General features: G+C 40.8%; 1 protein-coding gene across 11 annotated transcripts in view; it reads left to right on the top strand.

Moving 5' to 3' along the window:
• The first annotated feature begins 5,404 nt into the window (after positions 1 to 5,404).
• Positions 5,405 to 23,035, top strand: part of LOC118769098 (ecotropic viral integration site 5 protein homolog) — a 55,245-nt gene continuing 37,614 nt past the window's right edge. For 8 of the 11 annotated variants that reach the window (XM_036516153.1, XM_036516147.1, XM_036516132.1 and 5 more), the window contains exon 1: positions 5,695 to 5,868. The gene's annotated coding sequence lies outside the window, so the exon portion shown is untranslated. Of the gene's footprint in view, positions 5,490 to 5,694; positions 5,869 to 23,035 lie in introns of those variants that run through there. The other 3 variants (XM_036516198.1, XM_036516191.1, XM_036516183.1) reach the window with 1 other exon arrangement.

The following is a 23,035-nucleotide window of genomic DNA, read 5'->3' as shown; positions in this document are numbered from 1 at the left end:
AAACTTGTGCGCTGATATGGCCTTTTTTTTTAAAAAAAAAAAAAAAACTACTTAAAGTGCACAGTGGAATTGCACAGTTGTACTGAGGTAGAAGGTTGGGGGGGGGGGGGGTCAGTGTTTGTTTGCAGTCCGTATGGCCCAGGGGAAGAGGCTATTTGTTAGTCTGGTGGTGTGGGACTTGATTGACCTGAAGCGCCGTCCGGAGGGCAACAGGTCAAACAGGTGATAGGCGGGATGTGAGGAGTCTCCTGTGATGGCCTTAATTTTACTGAGGCAGCGGGATCTGGATATGTCGTCCAGGGTGGGCAGAGGGCAGCCGATAATTTTTTGGGCGGTGTTAATAACCCTCCGCACGGCCTTCCTGTCCTCAGCTGTGGAGCCTGCGTACCATACCCCCAGAGAGTATGTTAATATGCTCTCCACAGAGGAGTGATAGAAGGCCAGCAGCAGCTTCTTGTCCAGGTTGTTCTTCCTGAGGACACGCAGGAAGTGCAGCCGCTGCTGAGCCTTCTTCACTAAGGCCTTGGTGTTGGGTGTCCAGGAGAGATCTGCAGAGATGTGGGTGCCCAGAAACCTGAAGGTGGTGACAGTTTCCACCCGTTCTCCATTTATGAGGAGAGGGGCGTGGGCTTGTCTGTGTTTCCTGAAGTCCATGATAAGTTCTTTTGTTTTAAGGACGTTCAGTGACAGGTTATTTTCTGAGCACCACATGGACAGTTTCTCTATCTCGGCCCTGTATGCCGTCTCATCCCCATCGGAGATGAGCCCAACCAGGGTGGTGTCGTACGCAAACTTAACTATGGCGTTGGTTGGGTGGGACGGAGCGCAGTCGTGAGTGTACAGGGCGTACAGTAGGGGGCTCAGCACGCAGCCCTGAGGAGAACCAGTGCTGAGTGTGAGCGTGGAGGAGAGGTGGGGGCCAAGTCTGACAGATTGTGGGCGGTTTGTGAGAAAATGTTTGATCCAGGTGCAGGTGGGGAGGGGGATCTGTAGTTTGAACAGTGTCCAGAATGTTCATGTTTTAGTCCCCATTAACTTTCATTCATCCACTCTCCCATCCATCTTCCCTCACCTCCTCCACAACCACCAGTATATCGTCAGAGGTGGAAAACCCTGGCTTCAGAATGTCCAACCATGTATTTGTTCTACCCATTCACTAAACAAAAACAATTTCACTAATTAGCTCCTCTACCTGGCTGAAGAGTTGTGCTTGTTTCTCAGTCCTACTCCTGGAACACCCCTGTCCTGCATATCTTCTATCTATCCTTTCTCCAAACCACCTGATTGAAATTAGTGCTCTTGCTCTTGATTGAATCAGGTGTGCTCAGCTAATCAAAAGTGCCACTGATGAGTTCAGTCAGGTAGGTAGACCAGGGAAAGATGGAAAACATGCAGAGCAGGGGGGGGCCCAGGAACAGGATTGAGAATCAGTGTGCTAAACTAAATTCAGCTGGTGTAGTGCATGGGTGGAACAATCACGCGGCAAGACTTTTACTTACTGATGCCGGGGTTTTCCACCTCTGTATATCCTGTACCCATGCACACCTCCCTACACACAACCACCACCTCCTGGTTAGCCTCATTATTCTCACATTTTTCTCCAGCATGGGTTTCCTGCACATTTTTAGCATGATATTAATATATGTTTAACGAAGCATGATTTTCTGTTTTTTTTTTTGGTTCATTAGATCTTTATGTGGTTTTGATATCAGTTGACAATTCATATCTGCTTTATATTATTTTGTTGAAAATAATGCTTTTCCAATTTATGTTTAATTTTTCCATTTATTTTAGAAGGTATTGTCCGCTTGTATATGTCAGAATTACATTAGAAAGAGTTTGATTTTGTGTTCTTTATTGTTATGGGGCATTCCAGTTCACCTTGGTGTGTAGTGGTGCAAAATCCTGTTATCCTTTTTTGATGCATCTCTCGAATGCATTATCCATTGTAGCATCACATATAGGCCACTCAAAGTGTTTCACATACTTTTTATGTATTATATGCTTTTATATCATTCTGCTAGAACCTTACTTTGGATTGGTGTTTTAGTAAATGCGATTTCTTTGTCTTTCTTTCCTAATACTAGTTTTTCTTAGTTTTTTCTTTTAGTTCTGTTGTTTTTGCCATTGCATTCAAAGTGTGATATTAACTCTTCCAATTTTAGAATGTCTATTAGCCTTTGAATGGGTACATTTTGAACCTTTGAGTGTCATTACATTTTCTATTGAAATATTTCAGTCATATGCACAAGTCAATAATTTGGATTCATATTCTATTATATTATAGTTGAACAAGATTAATCATTAAAAGTGATTGTTTACACTCACTTCACCTCAATTGACACCTCAACCAATTGAATTCAAGAACTGCATCATCATGTTTAATATTCCTGTTTGTATATTCCAAAGGCCTGTAAAGAATTTTAGTAAATTAAAGAAAAATGCACCCACTCATTGTAGTGCATGGGTTGCATAAAGAGAGAAAAAGTACAAGAGTAGCAAAACATCTATTAGGAATTAGATTAATGTTATAATTAAAGATATTATTGTTGGGTCCTTTATAATGTGTATGTGAAGGATACACCTCCCCTAGAAACAATATTAATTGTTAGTGTTAATTGTTTAAATTGTTAAATGTTTAATGGCCCTGTTTCTTCTGTCCATTTAAATCCTACTAACAGCAGATCTTATTTCATTAACGACATCCAAATCTGTTAACTGTTATTTGTTTGCCTGTTTTTTTGTCTTTGTGAACCATTGGTTAACAAGCCACACCTGCCTAATTAAAGGACTATTGACTACAGGTGTGTGGTTGCAGAGTGCAAGAGCTCATTTTATTTCTGCTGACTGTTTGTTCAGGCTTTGTTTTGTTTTTTGTTTGTAAACTAATTTATTGGTTTTCTTGGAGGGGGGGGCTTTGTTCTTTCTGCTCAGTTTTATGACAAGTGGTGGCCAACTTCTTCACAGTGTAAAATGCCATCACAGCATAGACAAACACGGGAGTGCTCTCCAGCAAGTTTTCAGCTTATTCCTGTCTTCTCACCTGAAGCATAACAGCAAAACTGCAGTGTATGTTGGGTAAAGAGCCACTCCACCACCTCACCTTATGTCAATGGTAAGATAAAAATGGATTCCAAACACAGAATACATGGATGGCCAATAAAAACATCTGACAGTTCAAAGCATAATCTATATCCTGATAATGTATTAATTTGCATCCAAAATAGTCACAATTATCACTTTGACTATAGCCATAAAATTTATTAGCATTTACATTTAAATCACAATAAAGGAGGTTAGTTGTGATCTGACTTCATATGGAGTGACTCCAGAGTGGTTTATAACCAGACCAAATTATTATGAATTATCCAATTTCAAAAGAGATTGCTGTTGTAATAGGAAGAGTCAGTTTACATCAATGTAAAGGTGGAAATCATGTCCACTAAAATAACTATTGGACATACTTTCCAATAAAAATGAAATATTTTGTCCCATATCATTTAATACTCCTATAAAATGTGTAAGGAATAAGCCACGACTGGCGGTGCAGTTCTATGGAAATAAACCACGACAGGGTGGTGTGATGGGGCCCCGCGGCGAAACCAAGGGGCCGTTACAATCCACCCAACATTATTCCTATAGAACTGCACCGCCAGAAGTGGTTTATTCCGCTTATACCACGGCTACTTACCAAAGAAATAATTCAGCACTCATATTCAATTAGGCTACTATTTTATTATTTTTGAACAAAATATACATGTACATTATGTGCACATGCGCAGAATATAGTCCATTCATATAGTTCGCTTGACACATCCAAACTTTAAAATTTAATTATTTTAAAATGTACTATATTAGCATACATTAAAAAAAATACTATAGGCCGAAGTTAGACATAGGCTTTGGCTACTGAAACTACAGTAACTTAGCCCACTAACTACAAATTTCTGATATAGCCAGCTATACACAGCTTAGCCGGTGAAGTGGATAACGTTACATTCGTGTCCGTCATCTTAAACGTATGTATGTGGAAACGGTGACTATACGCTACATCGTACTCATTTATTGAATTAAATTGAACGTTTCCATTTATTGTAAAATTTGACATTGAAAATGGTAGATCAAACGAGGTACGTGGGAGACTTTGAAAATTTGAAATTCTGATCTTGATCTTGATCTTGAAGGGTGAGCATTTGTTTCTATCGATGACAGTACCCGGCTCCAGCGTTTCCTCTCTAGATGGTGCTCTGTTGTTGCTGTTAACTGTAACGTTATCTAATGTTATTACAATAATGCCGTTATGTTCGGTTGTAAAAGTTGAATGAGCTTGCGTATTAATTTTGAACGGTGATAATGCCACTTTCACTGGAACTACTTCATAGCCGTGCATTATTACCGTGCATTTACTAGGAAAATATGCACACCCCTCCAGCCAATCAGAAACGAGTATTTAACCAAGCCGTGGTATAAATGAATGTATACTTGCTTGTATATGAAAATTCCAAAATCCTGGTATTTTTTGACCAAGGCTCATTACACCAGCAGAGGGGGTAAATTTACCAAAACCTCACAGGAAACTCCTTTCAACTTGATTATGAGCTCCATTTCGCCAAGAAGGTTGATTTCATCAGTAATCGTGGATGCAGAGCTATATCTGCCACAATTAAGTGCAGCGTCCTGAAATTATGAGTTATGAATGATACCATACTAATTCAATTACTTACTTCTCCTGAGTTTTTATATTTTATACAGTTTTATATAATGTTTTCTAAAATTTTCACACTGCAGAACTTTGCATCTCCTCAATGTGCCAGAAAAATTAATTTATGACACAGTCGGGCCCAGCCCCAAGTACAGCCAGCCACATTAGGCTCCTACGTCTTTGACATAGGTAACGATGTTGAGCGGGATGGAACTTCATGTGATATTTATCATTTTCTAACCTTTAGATTATTGTCCATACCGAGAAATAAAAATAGACCAATAAGACCGAAATGTCTGCTGTTGTCATGGCTTGATATGTCTGGTTCTGCAGATCGAACATATCACCTTCCAAAACTGTTATCAAACTACTTAAAATGACTATGTTGCAGTATGACCATACATGTAATAACAAGGACAAGTGCACCTAAAGCAAGTTGTGCCGTGACGGTCCCCAGAGCGAAAATGGTTTTCTCTTACATCAGTTCAAGACTGTATGTGCGTCAAACTAAAATTAGGCACCCCACAGTGCTGGCTACTACGTGGATAAAACTGCCTCGTCACTAATCCTGAAAGGCACAACGAAGGTGTGTCTAACATGATGAATAATGTGAGGTGTCCTACAACTGACGGTACAAGTTGAGCTTCCGTGTAAAACCAGAAAAGTTGGTTGGTAACCGTAGTCTAGCAACCATCTAAAGGATCAAAACGTATGCTTTCAGATTGCGGGTTTGCCTTTTGTTCTCAAGAAAACTACGAGGTATTTGCGGGATTTTGTTGATGACGTGGTGAGTTACCCTTTTAACAACGATTATGTGCAGTGGTCGCTCTAACATCTCGGAAGTAAAGTGTAACAAAACACTGCGGAGTCCAGGCTTCCTATAGCCTATATGAAATTTCTGGTGCAGGCCTGTCTGACGTCTTCCCTGGTCGCTAGCAGGCATTGGAGCTGCTGCTATGACTGATTAGTACACGGTACAGACGGGCGTCTGATATTCCACAGTTAACTGGGAGCACCGTTCAGTCCCAAAAGCACGCCGTGAAAAAAGCGTAAGGATGGTGATTTGAGCTTCACAAACTTCAAATTCTGGAGCAGAAACAAAATGTTTGTACTTTGACCCATGGAAAGTTAATGTTTGAATGCGGGGATTGTAAAACGGCTCCAAGGTAAGACGAGTGCATACGTCGATTTTCCTCTGTTTTGCAGGGGGAGAGCAAGTGACCGAGTGTGTACATTCAACGAGCTGGCCACATTTTTGTTAGTTAACGTTAGCTATCTGGCTAGCGTCAGTTACCTTTTTGTGTACTATTTGCTAGGTGTCTGCTAGCTAGTAAACGATTCTGCATTGGTCGTTTTTTGTTAATAGCTATTTTAAACGACTTTCAAGCGTGGCTTCTTAATGTTAGTAGTTACCAATCTAATGTTACGGGAAAAAATAAGACAGTACAAACTAGCTTCCTAGTCTGCAAGCTATCTAAGAAATGACAACCGTTAGAATTGGTGCGAATTAAACGAGAAGTGTAAGAACAGTCAACATCTAGCCATTGTCATTGCTTTGATGTGAAAAATAAGATAAGTCATGTTGACATGAGACCAGGCCAAATGGCTTGTAAGCTAGTTAATATAGATGACTTAGCTAGCCAGATAACTATGTGGCTCTTACCAGGACAGTAATTTAGCTAGCTAGTCTCTAAAATGGAGATAGCTCACATGGTTTATAAGTTTGTTTCCAGTTATCTAGCAAGTTAATGTTAGCTAGCTGTCTAGCGTATTCGGTGGTGATACGTTTAACGTCCAGCTTGTAAATAGCCAACGACAAACCATTCACTGTTGTCCAATCTACTTAACTAGCTAGCCATGGTCTTAGTTGGCTATAACGTTAATCATTCTAGGTCACAAAAGAAATATAGTAGTCACATTAGTCTTCAAGTACACGGTAACACAGAATACTGCAATTTGTTAACAATGTAAATTCAAAGCATTTTGTGTCCAAAAATACTGATGGTCAGCTAACAAGACCGCATAATGTGACTGATCATCCAGTCTCTGGCAGGACCAGTTATATTCTCAGGGCGAAATGGTTTGGGGCTGTTTTTATCACGATGGGTATCTTCATGTATGAAGACAGAGTAAACTCGGTAGTGAAAAATCTGAATCAACAGTTGATTTGTCGAAGCGATGCGTTAAATCCTTGCTTGTCAAAACACAAATGATGTGTTGCTTGCAATTGAATGGATGGATATAGTGTGTTTATAGCTGTAGTGATACAATATAACCGAACAGTACTTTTATAGACACTAGAACGGGAAACAGTTATTGGGGGTCTTGTAAGTGAAAATATATCAATGCGTTAAACCAGTAAGTAACCTAGCAAATGATGCAGGAAAACATCTACAAATACTATACAGGGTCTGTGTGTGCGTGGACTCGACATTTAGCTCGTGTACACCTGTTAAGAAAGCAAAGTAAGGTTCATTTTGTTGCGTCTTAACTTAGAAAAAAATAAAGTTGTTTTTGGTATCATATCTGCTGCATATCCATTCACTTTACTTGTAGACTGAAGTCTGTAGGCGTTTTTACCTAGTGCACTGACAATAAATATAATTTTTTATATACTTGTGAAGTTTTTGTTTTAAGGGAGAAAGATGAATGATGAGTTTCATGTTTTCTGGAACGATTCAATATTTTGAACTGAACTGCAGAGAAATTGCTTAGCGGGATGTTTGAAGCACACACCAGGCTGGTGGGCCTTACAAAGCTAGGTACAACTGTGCAATTTTCATGGCTATTATTTTCTAATAGAATGTTGCTGGATGCATTTTAAATGTACAGAGTGCTAGTTGTTCATGCCGGCATTATTTATTCGAAACGTACATTTATGTTTTTGCTAGCTCCAGCTGGGTAATATACCACATAGGTATGCTATATGGTATATTACCCAGTGACTTAAAATATTTGTAGCTTAATCTCTGATTTGATGTTTGTAGAGACATATTCCACAAATGCTGAAATTGTTTTCATTCAGTGAGGTGCCTGCAGTCTGTCTGTAGAGGAACAATCAAGTGATATAGCAACATACATTCAGGGTGCCAGTGCCTTTGTAGAGGGAAGCAGCACCCAAAAGAAGACTGCAATGTAGACATTTTTTCATTAGTTTAGAAGTGAACAATAACACAGACATATTCTGATTTTATAAGAATGTGAAGATTTGGGATATTTGGTGAAAGACCACTCTTTGTAGCCTTCAGCAGTCACAGGGGCGTAACTGGGAGGCAGCAGGCTGAGATTCAGATTCAGTGCTCCACTTAAAGGCTTCTCTGCGCTGATGTTTACATCCTCTTTGTTTTTACAGCTTTGCAAGACATTTCCATTGCAGGCACCCTCTTAGCTTTGGAGAACAGACCCAATGCTGTTGTATTGCTAAATTCTTTTCATGAATGCAGTCAGATGCAGGATAGAAATATATATGAACTCTTAACACGCATGCCTGATAGCTTGAGTGTGATTACAGCTGATCCACACACAGCTGAGCCCTGGGGCTGTATCCAATAACTGTATTCTTGAGGTTTTGCTGGGTCCTGTCCTGCCAGGGTATTGCCCCTGGTGATTTCCTCAGACGAGAACCAGTAAATTGATAAGCGCCAGCCATTTGATAACACCAAAAATGGGACCCTTAAAAGTGTGAACATAACTAATTAATCCTGAATGTTAGACCTGCAGACCATGAGACACATGGCTCTTCATTTCCTGAGCCTTTTCATAACAGTTCTTCTTTCGTGGTCTGTGGTGCAGAGACTGAGCGGGGGGGATTTGAATCACTGCTATTGAATTACACAAGAGTACTCCTCTGTGTGAGGTTGAGTTGTGTGAGGAATTATGTATGACTAGTGACATTCTATAAATTTTAACCCTGCAAGCAGAGAGAAATGCAGTTAATTTTGGATTATGGGAAATATTTGCCCCATGTAAGATTTCTTGTGTGCTCATTTTGGGTACAATGTATTACCTTTTCTTTCTCCGTAGAATTGAAACTTGCAATGGCCTTGTTTTCTGTTGATAAAGGAATTATACAAAATTATTGAAGCCTCATAGTTTATTCTTGTACTTGGAACAGTTCATATAGTAAGGTGTTGTCATCCCTGCTTCACTATGGCCTAAATGTTGATGACTGACATTCTAGATGTCTAGATTGTGTGATATAAATGCTCCTCCATCCACTCTCAAGGAAAGAATTGGAGTAAAACCCTTGACTGCAAATTAGGCATTTGCATTTCCAACACTTGGAGTGCTTAAGTTGTCCACAAAAAGTGCACTTGATAAAAAGCTTTAATTTATAAATGAAGCTGAAAATATCACTGTATCAACAGATATAGTTAACTTGTTAAAATGCAGTCCAGTATTAAACCGACCTATGTTTTCCTCACTCACTAATTGTACACTTTTTTTCAGTGGTCCACAGGTTGTATACCTATCACTCTAACAGGTTGCTAAAATGACTTATTATAGACTTATATTCATGTACATGGCCATGGGGAGTGTCAGTAGTGCCATTTTGATAATGCCTGAGTTAAACAAGTCCAGCAAACATGCCTGTCCTGTAAATGTCAAAATGTGAGTCAGGCATACAGATTCATTTTGTACAACATCCAAAGGATCTGCGCCTACCTAACTATGTATTCTACACAGCTCCTAGTTCAGGCCCTTATCCTCTCATGCTTGGACTACTGTAACTCCCTCTTTGATGGCACAAGCAGGAAGACAAGCACATCTCTGCAACTAATACAGAATGCAGCTTCACAACAACCTCCCTAAAAGCAGTCAAGTCACACCCCTCCTCACCTCACTTCACTACACCATGATGCTGGTGTACAGGACAGTGAATGGGACAGCCCCCCCATACCTACAGTCTGTCTTCAAACCATATGTACTGCCCAGATCACTACAATTGCAACCATGCGGCAAACTGACTGTCCCATCTCGATTGGGGTCGCCCCTCTCAGACACGATGCCTGTCTGTACTGTGACTGATGTATGATAGTGTGTGTACCTGGTTTCCCTTAGTTTCTAGACTGCCTCATCAGGTTGCACAAGTTCACTTGTGATAGGGTTTGAATGATGTTATGCTCACACGTACTGGTCTGCAAGTGTTGTTAGCCTGGTCTGACACTGTTGCTCATTCAACTTGAATGGATATACTTCTGTTCTTTCTCGCTGGACGTTGGTCTGGATAAGAGAGCCTGCTAAATGAATGTAATGTAATGTAATACAGTGTTTCCAGTCTTGCTGCAGTTGCCCTTATCAGTGGAGCATACCTGACAGCTAATCTCCATTAATCAGCGGATGTCTCCTCTCTGTCACATCAGTGCAGTTACATAAGTCAAAAGCACTGCTCTAATGCCTGTGATTCCAGTGGAAAAAAACTGCTGTGCACACCAGTAAAAATTTAAAACTGTTCAGTTTGTTTGTGTACCAAACGACTTGTGAAATTGACTCCACCTCCCCCATTGACTTGAGTGTTTTTCAAGCATATGAATGAATAGAAAAACACAAAATTAAAAGAGAAATTAAAATAAATCAGACCATATTTAACATATGGAGGAATCATCAAGTGCATAGTTATGTAACAAAACCAAGCTGAAGCACTAGTGGCATTAGTGTCATAGTCATTTATGTCCTGTAGCATTGTAGTGTTCGCTCCTGTTAGGATGCTTATTCTTTGTTTGTCTGTGGGCATTGTTTATATACTGTGGGCACCACTGTCATTTTTTCAGACCTAAAGTCTGCTTTGAAAAACTCCTTATACAGAAAGGAAAGCCATTCTGAAGATTTAGCAGCTTGGCTGCAGATACAGCTTCAAAGGATTCTGTGGTATAATGTTTTCCACTTATTAGTCTCAAGCCTAAAGTGGTTACATTACTGAAGTAGAAACAGTGAAAAAACATGTGTCCACAAACCAGAGCAGAATGCTCATAAACACAGTGCATTCTGGGTCTTGTGTCCATGAAGCAGCTTTAGGCCTGTAATTGAAGATATTATTGAAAATGGCACAGGTGACGGTGTATCCAGGTGAGGTCTAACTTTTATTGCAGCTCCTACTGAGGCTGGATAGTAGACTGTTGTAAGAAACTGAATATCCCCAGGTGACTGATTTAGCAGCCTGTGTCTGAAAGGCCTTATGTTTCTATGGTGGGAATGTGTGCATTTAGCATTGCTGTAGCATTTCTCCTCTCCTTCATAGGAGCAATGCTACAGAGAGTTTCAAAGTGCTGCTCAGCATTATGCAGGCGCAGTCAGTGGATGCAGTTCACCTTGACCTGCATGTACTTCTGTCTCATTCTGAGCATGTTCATCATCGACTCCTTGACCCAGGTTTTCTTCCTTTGTTGAGTTCTTTGGTGGTATCATGTATGAGGATTCTTAATAAGCATAAAGGTGTATGGGAATACCCCTTTGCAGCATAAACATCCTGGCAGTTTTCTTTGCCAACTTATATGCTGTGCATTTGTTTTCAGACAATAACCGTGAAGAAAGATTTTAACACATCCCCAGTTCTGCCAATATGCATGGGAAATGGCTCAAATTATTCAGGCCCCCATTTCAAAGGGCCACATTTCTGCTATGAATTGAGGACAACTCATTTCTCTTCCACAGTCTGTTCCCATCTGTCAGTCCTTTCTCTCCCCATTCCCAGCGTACACAGCACACTAACTAAATTTATGGGATGGGAGCTACCCTCACTGAACCGCTTTGTGCTGAAATCTGCTGTGTTCAAATTAGGAGCTGGGTGGTTCGCTGCAGGGGGTAGGGGGAGAGGACTGTTTTTGAAATGGGAGACGTAATAATATTCAAACCTAACACACTAAAGACCGATTGTAATAAAATTTGATGAAACATCTTTTGATGCACTGGGTGGGGTATCTTAAATAATTCAAAATCCTTTGAAAGCTGTGACCTTTTTAACAGCAGGAGTTACGTGCGTCATTAGTTCAAGGAATGTTGCAGGGTTTTGTAGACTCATTGGCATTACTTAACACATGAGGCAGTATAGGAGGTGAGAGTAATATTGAGTTATTGCATTCAGTTTCTAAGGTGATATGAAAACAGATTGGTCATTTGAACTGTAGACAAGACTAGCAAGTCTTTTTTACTGGCTTCATCACAGTCATTTAGTCACATCAGTACAAGAAACATTGCTACCTCCCAGATCTGTTGTTGAGGTAGGTCCCAATCCCTGCTGCTCTGCAGGGTGTCTCTGCTCTGTGAAAGAATATTGTCATTGTGCTTGGCTGCCTCATGCTGTAGAGAATAAGTGAAATATTTTCTGCACAATCTTTGGGAAATTTTGGGTTATTATGTTATAATGCTGTACCCTGTGACTGAAGTTTTGGTCAGGCTGAGCCTTGTCTTCTTGCCCTGGGCATCAGCCGTTCAGGATGCATCTCTGAGTTGAGTTCATACACTTTCCTTGATAAAAAAGTAGAGAAGCCAATCACTGCACCCATATTTTGTGTGTACTAATGTGAATGCCATAGAAGCTGAGTTTAGAACTGAGTTGTCTGGGGAGTACTGGTATTGTAGCTACTTGGCCCTTTCAGATTACTAGAATGTGGATATTAGAATAGAAAACCCACTTGATTTACACCAGATCTTCAGCTATGCTGCATGAAGACCTTGAATGGTATTCAGTCAAGAAAAGAAAGTGTGTATTACGAATTCTCTTCTCGTGTGAAGAAACGCTGCTCCCTGGTGTTTTCAGGTAAAGAGAGGCTCTGCAGGGATGAGGTGATGCTCGGTAGTTAATATTATTTTGTTTGTTCTGCAGATTTGCACCAAACTTCTAGAGCATGCCATACCTCCTCCTTTTCAGCCTTCATCCCAGACAGTTCTCTTTACTCTTGCCAGTTCCTTCACCCCGGTATGACATACTAGGTACATGTTACTTACATAAATCCGTCTCCCCCCTCTCCCACATCTTCACTCGAGCTGCCAGAGTGAAATGGTAACCTGCTTGGATTACACTGAGAAACTGGTAGCATCAAAAAATCCCATATAAGATAGGCAGATGCTGGAGTGAGCAGCAGGATGGGGGTCAGGGCTGAGAATCCTGTGATACTTCTCCTGTGTGAGTTAGCACACATAGTTTACTCTGGTACGAATGAGGGGCTCCAGATCTTGCTTGTTACCGTGAAGAGAAACAGTTAAAACGCTGACTTCGCATTGCAAACTGTCATCTTGTCACAGCAGGGGGTACATTTTCTTGGTTTCTGAAATATGGCTGACTGTCACTCCCCCCCCATGAAATAACCCCAGCTTCAAAGTCAAATAAGAATGAAAAAATTTCTTACACTGCTGTTTATTTCTGTTTTAAGTATTCAGCAACAGTAACAAAAACGGCACATACAGGTAGAGTTCAGTTCTGGGGGAGCTTAGAGACTGAATAGCCTATTTGTACTGTTCAAACATTTGACTGAGACCTCAAATTGATAAATAGGAGCATACATCTGGATATGGAAGACATGAGCAAACTTGGTGAATAATCGGTCATTTCTGTGTATTTTTGTCACAGTGTAACAGTGAATGCATCATATCAACTGAATGCTTGAAGACAACCTGACTGATTGAAATGTGTTTCTGCTCGACTCTCTTGAGCAGAAGCAGCAGGCCTTGCAAGTAACAAGAATTGTTTTCCCATGTATCTATCCCTTGCACATTCATTGTTCTGCTTTGTTCAGATAAACAAGACCAGTTATTCAAGATTGCCAGCCTCTTCTGTATATTGTCTTGTACCATTTCTGCCACTGTCATGTAGCCCACACCTCCACCATTTTGATTGTGTTAATCAGCATTATTCAATATCTGTCTGGGTCAGCATGGAAAACCTGGTTGTTTTATTAGCATTGTTAAAATTCCAATATTTTTCATGATCATCCCTGAAAGTGCAACTACAAACTGAAGTCCTCCAAACAAATTATGGGGGAGGTAGTTGCAGAACATGCCCCCTCAGTTGTACTTACGCAATACTGACGTATTACTGGCAGATTTTGTGTCAGAAAAAAGTAGGTAATTGCTTGAAGCTTTGCTAGGATAATTAGTTTAGAATTTATGTTCATAAATCGTAAAGTCTCAAATTATTCAGACTTTGGAGTTCATTCTTGGACTTGTGAAATAGGCATTTTCAGTGAAATAGATTGGGACTTTATGACCACCCTGTGCATGTTTAGTTGTAAGCTAGCCTAATTCATTATTGTGCAACATTTCCCGACATTTATCACTTGCTGTGTAGGTTATAATGTTATCTAATAGCACTGTGCTGGTGTGAATATACACAAATCATGATCCAGCTGTGATTTTTCCATTATTGGATTTTGACAGTCCTATTTTGCAACTTAACACACAAGCTGACCACACAGTGTAGTTGAATCCAATATGTCAGGTATCTCAAGAGCAGCAAATGGGTAGCAGTTATCCAATGTGAAACCAAAAAAATTACCCATACTACTTCACACTCATGTGATCTTCCTCAAAGTGGTGGAGTTTGAATACCATTTGTGAAAGGCCTCATAGTGATGGGTTGGTTGGTTCAGGGATTTATTATTCCTCACAGTGTAGAACCCAAAACCACCCATTAAACAGTGCTTTGTGCCTATGTATGTATGAATGGAGGTTGTCTGAAATGCACAGCTAACCTTGTACCTATTGATTAGAATGTGGACTCCTGTGAAGGGCTGGGAGGAATGTTGTTTGGAAAGCTAGACCAGAATACAAATGAGACAGTCTGCGCTGTGGCCGTGGGGCCCAGAGACATGCCTGAGAGATTTATTCCCAATGGGCATGATGGTATTCTCGGGAACAACCAACCAGCATTGTATATGTTATCATTAGAATACAGTAGCTCACTCTCACTGTAGAAAAAAGAAAGAAAAAAATTCCTTTGTACATTTTCAAGGTTTTTTCTTCACCAACTTTGTAAGAGCTTTATGAAAAAGTGTCTAATTGGCTAAGTAGAAAATGACTGACATTTGAATGAGATGTGTTTTGTGCAAAACAAAGAAGCAGGATGTAAGTTGTCTATTATTGTGTAGTTCAAAGAGAAATTTATTCCTGTAGCCCTGTGTTCCTCTGTAGCCCTGCACATGAGTTTGTGTGCTGGGAACAGACAATGTTGACCATTGTCTTGAGTAGTGTGGAAACAAAGTGCATGTTTTTATCCGTTGTCTCTAGCATGTGCAGAGGAGGAGTTTTTACATACTGTTTATCATCATCACCGTGGAGTGTTTTCTCAGACGCATAGAGTGTGTTCATATTGTAGCGTGCGCGGCCTCCGAGCCTGATTTTGGCTCAGACACGGAAATAGGAGTCAGGGACAGGATAGCGCAGGCAGAGAACATTTATTTCCTGATCTTACAGATATGGTATATATATCATATCTTTTGTAATGGTATTTTCAACCAGCATTCAAAGACATGCAGTCTGTATGAACAGCTGAATCTCTGCTATGTAGGTCTTGACAGGACCTTTGTACACAAAGCCCCATTTTTCTATTTGTATAAATTGAATAACAGGTAACATTTTAGAATTTCCCAAAGACCAGAAGAAAAAAGGTGCCAGTGAATCCTACAGGCGGATAAAGCTGAAGCAACACTCAGCAGGTGGCAAAGGTTCAAACTCAGGTAAGCCGATAGAGTGCAGAGACTTCCTTCACCAGTAAATGTGCCACTTATGATTGTTCTTGGGGAGATTTTGGTCTCCCTCTTAATCCAGTACACAATTATTGTTCAGCAGAGGCTGTGTGTCTGAAGTGTGTGTCCTCTTTAAGAGAAGGAGTGGTCAGTGTGTGCTATGAGAACAGTGGTAGTTGCAGGGCACCATTTCCTGTTTGCAGTGTGAAGCAGGACATGTAAGCTTGGATGCAAAGGCAGTTAGCGTGTGCTGCAGCTGAACAAGCTGTGCTGTGAAAAGCTAAAATAACATACTCTATACATGACATTATCCCTACAGCACACCAGTCATTATATCAGTTTCCTGGCAGCTGTACATACAAACTGCAGACTCCATGTAAGCCAGTGCAATCCTGATCCTCACAGCTGAAATGTAGTCATCTCAAATGTGCAATATAAAACAAGCCAACTTTACAAAAGTCCAAATTCTAAGGATAAAACATGTCTTGGAAAAGAAGTAGAAATAGCATCGCTGGTTTCCTACCAAATGGCAGTAACAAACACAGAGAATAGTCTTTCTTTTCTCGCCGAAGGATATTGCTGATCCCTGTGAGCTCATGCTTGACTGCACAGCCAATTACTTGTTATTGTTGGAGACGAGCACATGCAACTTGCTTTGAACTGCAAGTGTGGGGGGAAAAAAACAAAAACAAAAATGGGGCTAAAAGAAAATGCTGTTTCCAAGAAGTAGCAAAGTAACTAGGGGTACTGTGATGAGCTTGTGCTAAATACTAAATAGGAACACAAGTTGCATATGGATTTTTTAAATGTTTTTGTAAAGGTTTGCAAGTTAAAAAGCATTTTAGTGCTTAGTTTTAGTTAGGTAGGCACAGGGGTAAAGTTCCTCATTGACAATCTTCACTCAACAATCTCTCTTCCCTTTCATGAAAATGACAGTCAGCCCTAAATCAAAACCTATATGACTTTATCGTCTCTTGCCAGGTTGTTTGAAAGCCAGCAGAGCACAGCATCAAACATCTCGCTGTAATAGCTGTGTGAATTGGTATTTGGATTGGGATATCTTATTTGTTCTAGAGACATCATCACATGTTGCCATATCAAATTTTATTGCATAACATGCTGCTTCAGAAAAGGGAAAGACATTTTTCCATATAAAAAATGTTTTTTTTATGTTGATGTTTGATGTTTTTGTTGTTGTCAGAATTGTCTTAAGCTTACACATTTCTGTGACTTATTGCATTAAGCATTTATATTTCTGTAACTTACTGACAATTGCAGGCATCCTGCTTGTGACATATAGTGACAATTCTGTGCTAAAATGGTTGCCCAAAGCCTGACCAGCAGTGAACTCTCTGGAAGAGCAGACCCCTCCAGGAGTGAGCTCTCCAAAGGTACAAGCACTGTCGGAGTGTCCCTCCAAGAGTAGAGATGGCATTTCAGCTACTCAGACTATACTCTGTCTGTGCAAGTGAGGACAAGATGGAGCCAGTGGAGATACTGGCAATTCATCAAGCAAAAAGAGCTGTTTTACTACTCTTTTTCACCCCAGAAAGACAAATTGCTCTCCTCATATAATTTGATGGTGCAGAGCATGCAGAGAAAAGCTACAATATGAAAGCCACTGACAGACCTACCTTCTTGGGGTAAAAAATTACATTACATTTCTGTGCAAGCTGCCAGTTTGTTACTACATGTTGAAAATTGGTTATTTTGTTACTTTGTTAACAAATGCAAGCACAAAACCTGAAAAGCTGTGTTGATTCACCTGTATTATGTTGATCTGTCCCATCATGTCTTCATTTTTGTCAGTCACAGTGATTCGTTAACGCTGAGTAGGCCTAATAGGTAAAATATTGGCCAGTTGTTCTCACTGATCACATTGTATATTTGAGGTTTTCCAATACCTGTATGGGATGAAGAAAAATCTTTTTAAATATATGTCTTATATGTTTTGCTATAAGAAAGTCAGGGAAGCTTTTGAAAGTTAGGAGGCTGAAATATAGATGCTTGAGGTAGAAGTGGCCAAATGTTGAACTGGCACCAGACACTTTGTTAGTATATGTTCAGGGTTGGGCCTGGAGCAACATATGTGTAGGGTACCAATAACTGCAGTTTTCATAGCACTAAATGGTATATTTATATTTGTTTTTATTCATATCCACAATTGATAGTTTCCTTTAGTGAAAGCACATCCCTGCTTTTTCTTCCTGTGGTATTAATTAGCTATAGATACTAGCAGAAGGACCTCGTCTTTTGTGCTGTTTTGAAGTGGGTGGATGTTAAAAAAAAAAAAACTGTTCTCATTCCTTAGCTTAAAAAAATCTCTTCTCATTCATTAGCTAAAGCTGGAGAATCAATGTAGAAGTAGAGTTGAACCTTGGGAGAACGTGAATCAGCATATTGAAATAGCAAGCTAATTTTAATAATTAACATAAAAAAGACACTCACTGAATACCTTAACAGATGACACTACCTCCTGTCCGAGTGAAGGTTCACCATTGTGTGGTATTGGCATGCACTAGGATCTGCCCTCCCGTTCCAAGGCTCTGTTGACAAAGCTGCCGTGGCTGGAGTGGGCAGCCATTGTTCTGTTCCCAGCACAGCCCTCTGGAAGTCAGACCAGTTGCTCAGTGGAGCTGCCATGGCAGCCGCCTGAGATTTAGGGTCACTCAGTGTAATAAAAATAATAAGGCAGAACAACATTGTCTCATTCCTCCCCTTTACAGGAGAGAATGACTTTTTGTGGGCCCGGGAGACCGTCCGTACGGAAGAGCAGATGTTGGACATTTTCACAAGAGCTGAGCACCATCTGCAGCTGCCGCAGAGACCCTTATTGGGCTAGATCTCCAGCATAGCCAGATCATGAAAGGGACCCCCAGTCCTGTGGACCCTTATGTTGTCGGTGTTATTTGTGAAGCCAGCACATTCAAGATAGGCGTGCACCAAATGAACAGCTATAGGGTGCAGTCCACTGATAACAGATTTACAGTGTTGCAAGCTGAATTGTCGTTGTTGTGTCTTGCATGACTTTCACGTGAATGTTTCCAGCGTTGGCTTTGCCGTTCATCTTGTCTCAGACTTGGGCATTGTTTCCATCTGTCGCGTGCCTTTGTGGGTGCCCAGGATACCTCAGCCATGTGAGAGTGGAGTGGAAGCAGAGGGATCAGGGCACAACGGTCACACAGGAAGAGCGGTAATCCGCAAGAAAGAGAGCCAGGCCCACCATGCCAAGACACCGGCTGGCTCATTATCACACGGGCCACGTCCCCTCCTGCCCACTACGCTGGGAAAGACAAAATCAAGAGTCTGAACGTTTCAAATGCCATTTTACCTATAACAAATGGTGTTCACCTCTGGGTCTGTGGTCCTCAGGGGGTCAGCAGCTCTGACCTTGGATGGCCCCAGCGCACCTCTGCCGTGCCCATCACACCAGATCAAGTCTTCAGGCTTGGTGTTAGTGGCTGTGTGGTGAGTTTTCTATAACTGATCATGGAGGATTTGTAGAATCTGCAAAATAGTATCTCCAGGTGCTGCATTTGTTTTTTGTGGCCCTGCAAACTTGGTTATGACCTGCCCCCCCATTCTGAACAGATCTTCGCCGTTGTCTTTCGCTTACTTGGCATTCACCTGCAGTGCAAGTTGTTTGGATATGCAGGTTTGATGGAATGCATAGACCTTACATGCTGTGCTCCTACTGTCTCTGTGTGCCATTGGTGCTGTCACCAGTTAGCTGCAGTGGAAACAGAACAGTAAAAAGTGCTATGTCTGCCTGTGGATGTGGATGATTCCTTTTGGAAATCATTGACCAACACACAAGGCAGACAAGGGATGAGGACATCACTTTAGGGGACCACTGCGCTCCTCCCAGAGTCTGTCATGTGAAGTAGTTGTGACAGTGGCCTAGTCTTGTGTCTAACCGCAAAGCATGATTCAAAAGGGTGGCCTTATTTATGACACCCACCGCTCAAGTGGATCACTTACAACCATTCAAACAGATCTCTGACAACCATATTTGGAATTAGATGCAGTTGTGTTTGCCTTACATAATGCAGAGGTGCTTTTCTGGATAAAATGTGATTATAAGCAGCATGAGAACCTCTCTCTTGTTCAGGGAAACCTAAATTGCACAGTGGACACCTTGGTGCTTCAAAGCACATTTACTCAGTAGCCATATAGAGGGCATGGAAAACTCTTAACGTTTTAAAACGTTTTAATAGCTGGTAATAATGCTGGAAATAGTATCTTTCCCCAGTGTGTTGTTTTCCTCCTTTTCTTATTTTAGCATTTATATGCCAGTGGGTAACTTGCAAGGGCAGTTTAATGGTTGTTTTTCATTCTAAAGCAGTTGGTATAAAGCAAACATATACTACAACAGAACCTCATGTTACATGTCACATGTTACGCTCTAAGATGTTGTTGTTCTAAGAGTGATATTGTCCTGGATGATGCAGAGGGGCCCATGGGTGAGCCTGTTCCCACTGTGATTAATGCCAGCTGACATCCACACCATCCAGCTTAACCCCCTCCTCTTCCTCTTTGCACATTTCTCTGTGGGTATATATTATATTATTATAAGTATTATATTACTTCACGAAAGTGCAGCTGAAATTGTGCAAGCTGAACATGTGTGTCTATGTGTGTATGTTCCTGTGTGTGTGGCCATGAGCACTTTTGTAGTGTCTTAAAGGCTGACATCAAGGCAAAGGAAGCCAGACTTTCTAAAAATGTATTTATAAATTGTAGCCAACAATATCTAAGTGGAAAAATCAAATGTCTGTTTTTCCAAAAAAGTGTTAAAAATGGAAAACTTTGAATGTCTTTGTTTCATAAGTCTGCACATCCTTAAATTAATACTTGGTGGAAGCACCTTTTGCTTTGATAACTGCAGTGAGTCTGTTTGGATAAGTCTCTACCAATTTCTCACATCTAGATTTTGCAATTTCCTCTTTGCAGTAGAGTTTGAGCTCACTTAAATTGTGTGGAGACCACTTATGAACTGCTGTCTTCATGTCAGTCCATAGATCTTCAGTGAGGTTAAGGTCAGGGCTCTTTCCAGGACACTGACCTTCCTTTTTTTCAGCCATTCCTAGATTTGGTACTTTGTGTGTACTTTGGGTCATTGTCATGCTGAAAGGTGACATTCTTCCCCCTCTCCTGATCTGTACCTTTCAACAGTTCGACCTCAGAGGTGTTTTGGTTGCTCCTTGTTGCCCATAGTTGTTTCCTTACACTGGCATGCAATATGAAAGAAGAAAGCCTGCTGAGAACACCTACAGGAGCAGCTGATTTTATCCTGAGCTAATAAGAATCACTTCAATTGCTTTGGCCATGATTTTGATGGTGAATGGTTAGACCTGAGCACAATTAGGCTACAACTCCCATTATAAAGGGTGTGTAAACTTAAGCAATCAAGGTATTTTAGTTTTTCTATTTTAAATTAATATCCAGAAATGTGTTTCGTTTTTTTTATGCTTTGATGTTGTGGGTTACCATGTCTACAAGTTGAGAGAGTGTTAGAGACTGTGAGAGAGAGAAACAATGTATGTAAATAGGAGAAAGAGAGAGTTTGTGTGAGGTGTGTGTGTGAGAGAGAGGGAGTATGAGAGAGGGTTTGTGTGAGAGAATGAGTATGTGTATGTGTGTGTGTGTGTGTGTGTGTGTGTGTGTGTGTGTGTGTGTGTGTGTGTGTGTATTTTTGCCCTTGCAGAAGATTGTCCCCTCTTTCTGATGGCTCAGGCAGAGTAGAGTCTTTCTCTTTCTGCCCGAAAGCTGGACTCAGAAGCATGGGGCTGCAGAATGGAAAGTTCCCCTCTGCTTCCTGGATTTCCGGAAGCTACACATCATCTGTTTTGTGAGGGGGAAAAAACAGATCTTTTGTGTACAGAAAAGGATATACTCCAGAGAGGAAGGGTCAGTGATTTGGTAATGATGCAGCTGAATGAATGTATTTCACAAAGTTTGTAAACTTGATCTGAGACTTCTTTCTTTTCATATCTCTGTTGCAAGTAGGTTTATCCAAAGCAACTGAAAATGTATCTCTGAGATACTGCATGGAGTCTCTGGTTTGCACAGAAGTAACGTATTAGGAGGACTTACTACTTAGTAGAACTACAAATGAAAGCTCTGTACAGTTAACAAGTGAAATTTACAGTGATTTACAGAGCATACAGAATTTCTTCAGAGTTCAGTCTCTGAAGGTGAACTCCAGAATCATAGTGGTATCGTCAGCAGCTGTAAGGGCCAAGGGACAGATAACTCTGTCACCATGTGGCATGGTCTATTGTTGAAGGAGCCCTTTGACCCTCAGTGACAATGTGAGTAGCATATGACTACTTAAAGTGCTGAGAGTGAGTGACAGAACTGTGTTCTCATCTAAACAGAGAAGAGTAAATGCACTCTGTTCAACTGACCAGAGGAAGAAGGTTATTTCTGTAGCCTTGTTAGCTATGGCAGAGATGTGTCCTTCCTTCTTGTAAGTGTTCTTTTTCTGTTCTTAGACTGTGTAGTGTTGTAGCTGCTTCAGTGACGCATCTCTTGCTCCTGTATGACTTAATTTGTACCTTATTAACTTAATATCAGTTACCTTTGGTGTTATCATGACCTGACCTGCCTTTGCCAGAAAGGATGACACACTATAAACCTAGTGGCATCAGCCCATTGCAAAAGTTGAATGTGAATGGCAGTGGCTGAAAATACAGCAGAGGTTGATTATGTCTAGCCAGAACAATGACTTTAGCACAGATTTGACCGCAGTAATAGTGATTACAGGTTTGCTAGTGTTATCGTTAAAAGTCAGTGAGGGAATGCTGAGTAAGGAAATTCAGCTACACATGATACATCTCTGCTTTAGAGAAAAAGTGAGGGACCTTCAAGCTGCAGTCCAGTTGTCTGGTCAGAGAACATTTATGCCTTCAGTGTAAGCTTTCAACCTTTGGACAATGTAACGGATTATTTTTGCAAGGTGTTTCCTGCAGAAGCATAATAAGAAGCAGCCTCAGAAAAAGAATGAAGAAGAATGACACAATGGCAATGACAAATGCTGTAGCACCAAGAGAAAAACAGAGGTTGGACAGAAGTGGCTGATGAGATGTGGTGGCAGTGTGCGTGTTTCTTTGACCCATCTGTAGAGACCCAGCACATGCTACAGTTCCATAATTTCAGAACTCTAATTTTAAACAGGCCTCCTCTTTAAAAGCACTCCTTTGGGCCAGGCCCTATGACTCATTCATTGTCCAGAGTGGATTACTGCATATGTTCCAAAAACAATTATAACTTTTTCTTTGCTCTGTGACTGGCTTAACAAAGACCAAGGAATCACTGCCTTAAGAAGTGGACACCACATTTGCAAGCATCTCAGTGCAGTATGCATGGATTTCATAGAGTGTTGGTTCCTGTGGATTAAGTGGTGTCCTGTCATTTCTTGATGAATGAAACTAATTATTTTCTCCTCCTATTCTTCCTGGTCTGGAGCAAGTTGATAGTTTGATGCTTCTTGTGAGTGTGTTTATTTGCTGATTCAGCTGGGATTTCCCCCAGAGACGCACAGTGATATGAGAATGCCTGGGTGTCCTTTAATTCATAAGATGCTGAATGGGATGAGCTACCTTTGGGCATATTTGTTTAGTCATAGCCACTGTCACATGGTTACACTGTA

Source organism: Megalops cyprinoides, chromosome 2 (genome assembly GCF_013368585.1).
Source record: "Megalops cyprinoides isolate fMegCyp1 chromosome 2, fMegCyp1.pri, whole genome shotgun sequence".
Taxonomy (NCBI): Eukaryota; Metazoa; Chordata; class Actinopteri; order Elopiformes; family Megalopidae; genus Megalops; species Megalops cyprinoides.
Note: the sequence above shows the minus strand (reverse complement) of the source record. Positions and strands in the feature narration are given on the sequence as shown.